The sequence below is a fragment of the Oxyura jamaicensis genome, chromosome 1 (assembly GCF_011077185.1).
Source record: "Oxyura jamaicensis isolate SHBP4307 breed ruddy duck chromosome 1, BPBGC_Ojam_1.0, whole genome shotgun sequence".
In the NCBI taxonomy this organism is placed as follows: Eukaryota; Metazoa; Chordata; class Aves; order Anseriformes; family Anatidae; genus Oxyura; species Oxyura jamaicensis.
Genome location: NC_048893.1, coordinates 114693395 through 114699577, shown reverse-complemented (window position 1 = coordinate 114699577; position 6183 = coordinate 114693395). Strand labels below are relative to the sequence as shown.

Genomic DNA, 6183 nt, shown 5'->3' with positions numbered 1-6183 from the left:
AGAAAGAAAGAAAGAAAGAAAGAAAGAAAGAAAGAAAGAAAGAAAGAGGAAGGAAAAGGAAGTAAGAAGAAGAATGGCATGAAAGAAAATGAAGGTTCTTTATAACCTGGATTTAACATCTAGTTTGAGCCAAACCTGTTTTTCAAAATATGTTTCCTTGGGGGCTTATAATGAGACTACTACAGAGAAACCAGCATGATCTGACACAGCATAAACTGTTCAGCAGCCTGCTGAAAACACAAATAGCTCACAATGACAGGAGAATCAAACTGTAACTGCCTGGAATGTGAGATTATAAAATGCAAGATTATAAAATATCAGGATACAAATTAAAATTCAATATATTTGTTGAAGTTGTCAGCAAAGCCATACAGACTATTGGAAAATGCTCAGTGCATTCCATACAGTTGCTAACAGCAGCCTTTGGACAAGGCAAGAAGTTGCAAGTTTAAAATAAAAATAAACATTAAAAAAAGTCTTCTGATGTCAATCCAAAGTATTCCAAAAATGGAAAATGTAATGGGAAGCGAGTAGTGAAAAGCCAGCTCTGGAGGGGTGTACAAAGGCAACTGTAGCCTCTTACAATGATGCCTCAAAGGCAAAGACAACTTACCCATAAACAGAGGGGTCTTCAGGAGGTACTTTCCTGTGACACCATGCCCTTGCAAAATCTGTGGTACCTAGAGATTTCAGTATTTAAAGGAATTTTTTATCAGAAACTGCTATCAGATTAGGTGATGTCATATGTACAAAGTTAAATGTCAAAGAGAGAACTAGCCAGCCTACTAGGCTAGCCATTAGCATTAGTGAAGATAGCTAACAGCACTAAGGTATCCCTATTCAGGAAAGCAGTTAAACAAATATTTAGACTGGGCACACATCTTCAGCATTCACTTAAACGATTTATTACGCTGAGACCAGATTAATGAAATTCAACTGCTATTCATCCTGCAGCACAAAAGTGTGCTCCATACCGTAGATATGAAAGCAAATAAGATAAAAGGAAAGATGAAATAAAAAAAGAGGTGCTACTTACCCGTGCTATGCATTTTGTCTTTTTTATGGAGCCATTTGTAATCATTCCTAAGCATGGTTTGCATTAAGGCTGGATCACAAATGACACCTACCATGCAGCTGTTTACATCTGGCTCACAGGTGTTGGAGTGGTGCTTGCCAGGAGCAGATGGACGCCTTAGAGGGACCTCTCGGAGCCGAGATGCAGAGCCAAAGAGGAGGAAAGGGAGAGGGTCTGTTCCCTACTGCTGTTACCTCCCCATTAAGCCTCCTCATGAAACGCCAGTCAAGTTGAACAGAAATGCTGGATGGAAAGCTCTCCTGATTTTCCTCTTAGGTGCTGAAAAGTGCAGTAGTGAATACACCCAGACAGGGCAAGTCAACAAGGAGAAAAAAAAAAAAAAAAAAAAAAGGGCGAAAAAAAAAAAAAAAAGATTAAAAAAAGAGCATACATTATTGTATGGTAATTCAGGTAAAGCTGCCAGCAACAGGAGTTCAAAGCACAGCCTGTGGCTGCCCTGGGATCGCAGTCATCTGTCCCAACTGCGTCTCCTGCCCCAAGGGCCAGAACTGGGCCGAAAAGCTGCCAAACACTCCCTGGGGCCTGGCAATGCGATTCATACACATGCCAAGAAGCCCTCCACATGGCAAGTCCAGGTAGCCCCTGGTGCTTCCTTCTCTAACTGCTGTCCTTTTGCTTCACACTCTGTATGGTCTATTTTTTCAAGTGTATGTTGCTGTTCTCCAAGCTGCCCCTAAGGCCTCAGTGAGGAAGCAGGAGCCTCCCAATGGATCCAGCATGTGCTAAAAATCCTCCTGTATCAAGAAGAGCTTAGTGCTTTGGCTCCCCACAGGCTGAGCAGCTAACCCTGCTTTTGAAAGCCCATTTGCTGCACCTAAGAGGCCAGATGCTAGATCCAACACCAGACAAACATACCCAAACCTGTCTTGAGGGCAAGTCTTTTGCCTGCCCAGTAACACATTGTGTGGATAGCTGAGGCTGGTGAAAAATGTGAGCTGCAAGGAGCATGCAGTGCAACATCTCGGCTGCATTCATCCCACCCATCGCAGCAGAGAAACAGAGAAGTGGTGGGACTGGAGGACCCAGGGACGCTGAGGGGCAGGAGGAGCGGGCAGGAATTCGCCCCCTCTGCTGCCAGCCTGGCACTTTCAGAGCCAAGCATGCTGGGGCTTTGGCAGAGGAGTTTTGTCAGAGAGGAACGATGCAGCAGACACGAGCCTAACAAAGAGACCTTTGTGAACACGACTGGCCTGTATTACAGGATAAGGCCTTCTTTTCAGACTTGCTGCCTGGAATACTGAAGGAGGACAAACAGCTTCCTGAGTCAGGAGATTGTGCCTGAAAATCTCAGCACGTTCGCCCGGCTCACTGTCTGTGCAGCTCCTCAGCCCTGCAGCAACTGCTTCTTCCTCCACAGGACAGCTGGAGCAAAAAGAGGGGGGAAATACAGGAGGCCGGGCAGACACTGAGGATGCTGCTCTTTGCATGTGTAGCACCCACAGCCCAGAGCCTGGTTCCTGCAAGAGGCTGGTCAGCCCCGTTGTGGAGTTTGGGGAGCCCTGTGGCTCATAAAGCCTGCACTGACACAACAATTCAGTGCCTTCGCTCTCCAGAGCCAACCAAATAAAAACCAACCCCAAACTTTGGCCGATCTGCTGCTTCCAACTTGCCTGGAGAACTATCACAAGGCAGAGAAATTATTCTCAGCCCTTCCTCACACAGAAAGCCAAGGGATTTTTCCATAGGCTGTGTAACATAAAATACCCCAAATTGGCACCATTCATGCTACTACAGTCAGGCACTGCATGCACAGCAACACCCCCAGCAAGAGCATTGCAGCCTGTCTTAAAAACCTACAATATAAACTGTGGATTCCCAACCCGAATATACCACCAAAGTCACTCATTTCATTCCTGACCACTGTCATTTCTTTTTTAATAAATTCAGGACATAGCGACCTAACTTACCCTGAACTACACCAACTGCTTCATAACCAACTTCACAGGAGATTTTTCTCTTCATATAACTACGTCACCATGCCTATGCTTCAACCAACATTGGGAAATCACATGTTCACCATCTGGAGTGGAAGCCTGTACTCTGTTTCCAGTTCCCATCACAAATCCAGTAATCAGCAATGCCATCAAGCTGTCTTTGAAATATTCTCACACCCCTAGCAGCTTCATGGGCAGTATCATCCCAGCAGTGACACGCTGAGTCTCCCATGTACAAACATGCCTGCGGATCAGCCCTTGTTATCTCTGCCGAGCTGGCAACCACCCAAAACCTTACTGGTTACTGGGCCTTGTAGCGGGCTCTCAGATCCTTCTGGTCACTTGGAGGAGAGTGCTCATGACACTTGGTTCATTAACATGAAACTGGGCTTTGCTTATCAGGGAAACTAATCTTCCCATACGTTGAGTGAGCAACCAGCAGCTTACCTTAATGCAAAAACAAAACAAAACAAAACAAAACAATCAACTGACTCTACCCTTCAGTTTTCACATACTAAGCTCTAATGACATCCACATGGAAAATCAGCGAGCAACCACAACCAGCATTCAAAGACCGTATGTTTTGAAAGAAACCTTGCCCAGCATCTGATTCCCTAACTTTTAAATAACTCCCAACCTCAAAAAACTCACATTGAGAAGTGAAACAACCTGAGTCTACCCCTGACAGAAAGCAACAAACAGAAAAAACCTGTGAGCCCACCTCCAAAGCCACCGCCACAACTGCTCCCCGAGCAGCCCTGCTGCCATCCGGGGAGCCTTCGCATGCCCACCATGAAATGTGACACACTGCGTCCCCCGCACTACTGAACTTATGGAAACTATGTGGTTAAACAACTCTTCTGTAATAAATAAATAAATAAAGTTATGGACTTAAAAAAGACACTCTTTTTAAGGTGTATTTTCATCTTCCTTCTATTTCACTGGTATCTCACAAACCTTGCATGTGTCTTGAGCCCTTCACGCCATGACTTGTCACGGTGTGCATGCTGTGGTGTTCTGCATGCTATGGGAGGAACGTGTCACAAGTGCACTGCGCTGGGCCATGAGGAAAAGAGTTAAGGTGCACCTCGTGTCCTGGACTCACAGGAAATCTTCCATTTCTCACTGCATTCAGTGAGATTGGCAGCAGCACATGAAGAGCAGCTTCTTGCCCCACCATGCCTGACCCCATTTTGATGTTTCTATGCTCTATTACTCTATGCTGCTCTCTAAGTGCACCAGCACCAGCCCCGAGCTTGTGCCAGGAAGATGGTAACCCTGCATAGCTGAGGGCATGCTTGCTGCCCTTAGGGATGGTCTTGGCTGCAGTAGCAGCTTTCCTGAAATGCACGTGAGAGGTGCTGCTCTAGTTACTTTCAGGAATGTGCCTCTACCAAAGATTAAGTAAAGTAAATATTATCTGTTATTATATCTGTTTTCATGTTTGCATACGCATACCTGCCTCTGGCCCTGTCCAATGCTCGGTCCTGCCAACTGCTCCTAGTTATTAGAGAGCATCTTAGCTTTACAGGGTCACCCTCCACTTTTCAAGAGCCTTTTCTGTAGAGGATGCTTACATCTGCCTGTTCACATTCCCTCCCAAAACTCACAAATACCATATATAGAGTTACAGTTCCCTACAAAAGTACTTCAGAAACCATCCTTGCATCGTAAAGAAGTAATTCAAACATAAAAGGTCACATTTAGAAAAATAATAGGTATCGTAATACCTGCATTATAAACTCCTGCAAGACTTCCTTGGGTGCCCTAGTGAACTAAGGGCGCCCAGCATTTTTTTTTCTGTGGGATTTAGGTGAACTATTCTCTTAGAGCTTTAATTCATACTTTCTTTGAGCTGACTGTTCTCAACCATAATAACACAACTTACCATTGCTTTTGCACGTCATTTTTGCTAAATTTCCAAGCCACTGCCTCACAAATTGAACCAAGATTTCCACTAATTCTCATGGCTGCTGCCAGTGGCATCTGCAGAATGGTGCTGCTCTGGAGTTCAGCCCATGGTTTTTATTGAATCCAATGGTGTTGATTTTTAATGGGCCTCTTGCTCCACCCAAAACTTGCAGCTGTGCCATTTCCAGGGCTTCCGCATCTGCAAAAACTCTTGTTGGCCCTAAGGGAAGAGTCCAGTTCTCACACTTGGGGAAGTGAGGATGTGCAAAGCAGTTTTCTTGCCAGCCCATGCAAGGGGAAGATGGTGGTCTGATGGATCCACATGAGGGATCTTCCTCTTTGGTCTTGTCAAAAGAAAATACTGAACAAGTTTTATTGTATTATTGTATAATGCATACTGTAATGTATACTGTAATTCTGAACCTAACAGATTTCTCCTGACAGAAAAGACAAGCTATAAGCCTGAAGGAGACAGCTGCATCCGTTAGATTAAAGTAGAAGAAAGTCTGTCCAACTTCTGCTGGGCAAAAGCAAGCTCATAACAACCCTCAGCATTGTTAGTCCTTCCACACATGCAACTAGTTTTGGTTAACTGGGTCCTTGACACTCTTTTGGTTTACGCCAACAGAGGGTTCCACCCAGAAAGTGCAGGTTATTGTAAAAAGCATGGGAAGTTCTTAAAAGTAGCTGTGGATAGGTTGCTTTTCCTGGACGTTTCTGAGAAGGACTAAGACCCAACTCTTCTGCAACCTCTGAAAGCTACAGGACAGCTGCACCGTGCAGGCAAGCAGACAGATTTGCACATCACAGCATGGAGCTCTGAGAAAGCTCCCCCAATGCTTTTTGCACAGGAGGTGTTTGACAGTGCTCAGGGCAGGTCTTTGTGGGCAATGCTGAATGAAATTGTCTGCCATTGTTTCCTGTGGAAAAGGCAGGCGAGGGGACACAAAGTGCCTCAGTTTCCAGGCTGGAGCAGCAGCTACAGTTCACTACTGCCCAGACAATTTACTCATGCAAAAATAACAAGACTGTCACCTTCTGAATATTTATAAATTCCGCGTGTCATGATCCAGATGAGAGCTAAGTGTGGAGCCCTGCAAATATGCGGCTTAACAAGTGTGCAAAAGCATTTGTCGGCCCCATTACCAAGCTAGCGATTTTGACAGCAGCCCAAGAAACGGTACTTCAGGGTAAATTATTAAGAAAACTGGTCCTGAACTTTTCAGTAGCACCTGCAGCTGG

At 45.1% G+C, this 6183-nt stretch overlaps 1 protein-coding gene across 2 annotated transcripts in view; it reads right to left on the bottom strand.

Moving 5' to 3' along the window:
* NDP (norrin cystine knot growth factor NDP) overlaps nucleotides 1-1367 on the bottom strand; it is a 38564-nt gene extending 37197 nt beyond the window's left edge. The window contains exon 1 of one of the 2 annotated variants that reach the window (XM_035315973.1): nucleotides 1037-1367. The gene's annotated coding sequence lies outside the window, so the exon portion shown is untranslated. The remainder of the gene's footprint in view (nucleotides 1-1036) is intronic. The other variant, XM_035315974.1, reaches the window with a different exon arrangement.
* Between the last annotated feature and the right edge of the window lie 4816 nt (nucleotides 1368-6183).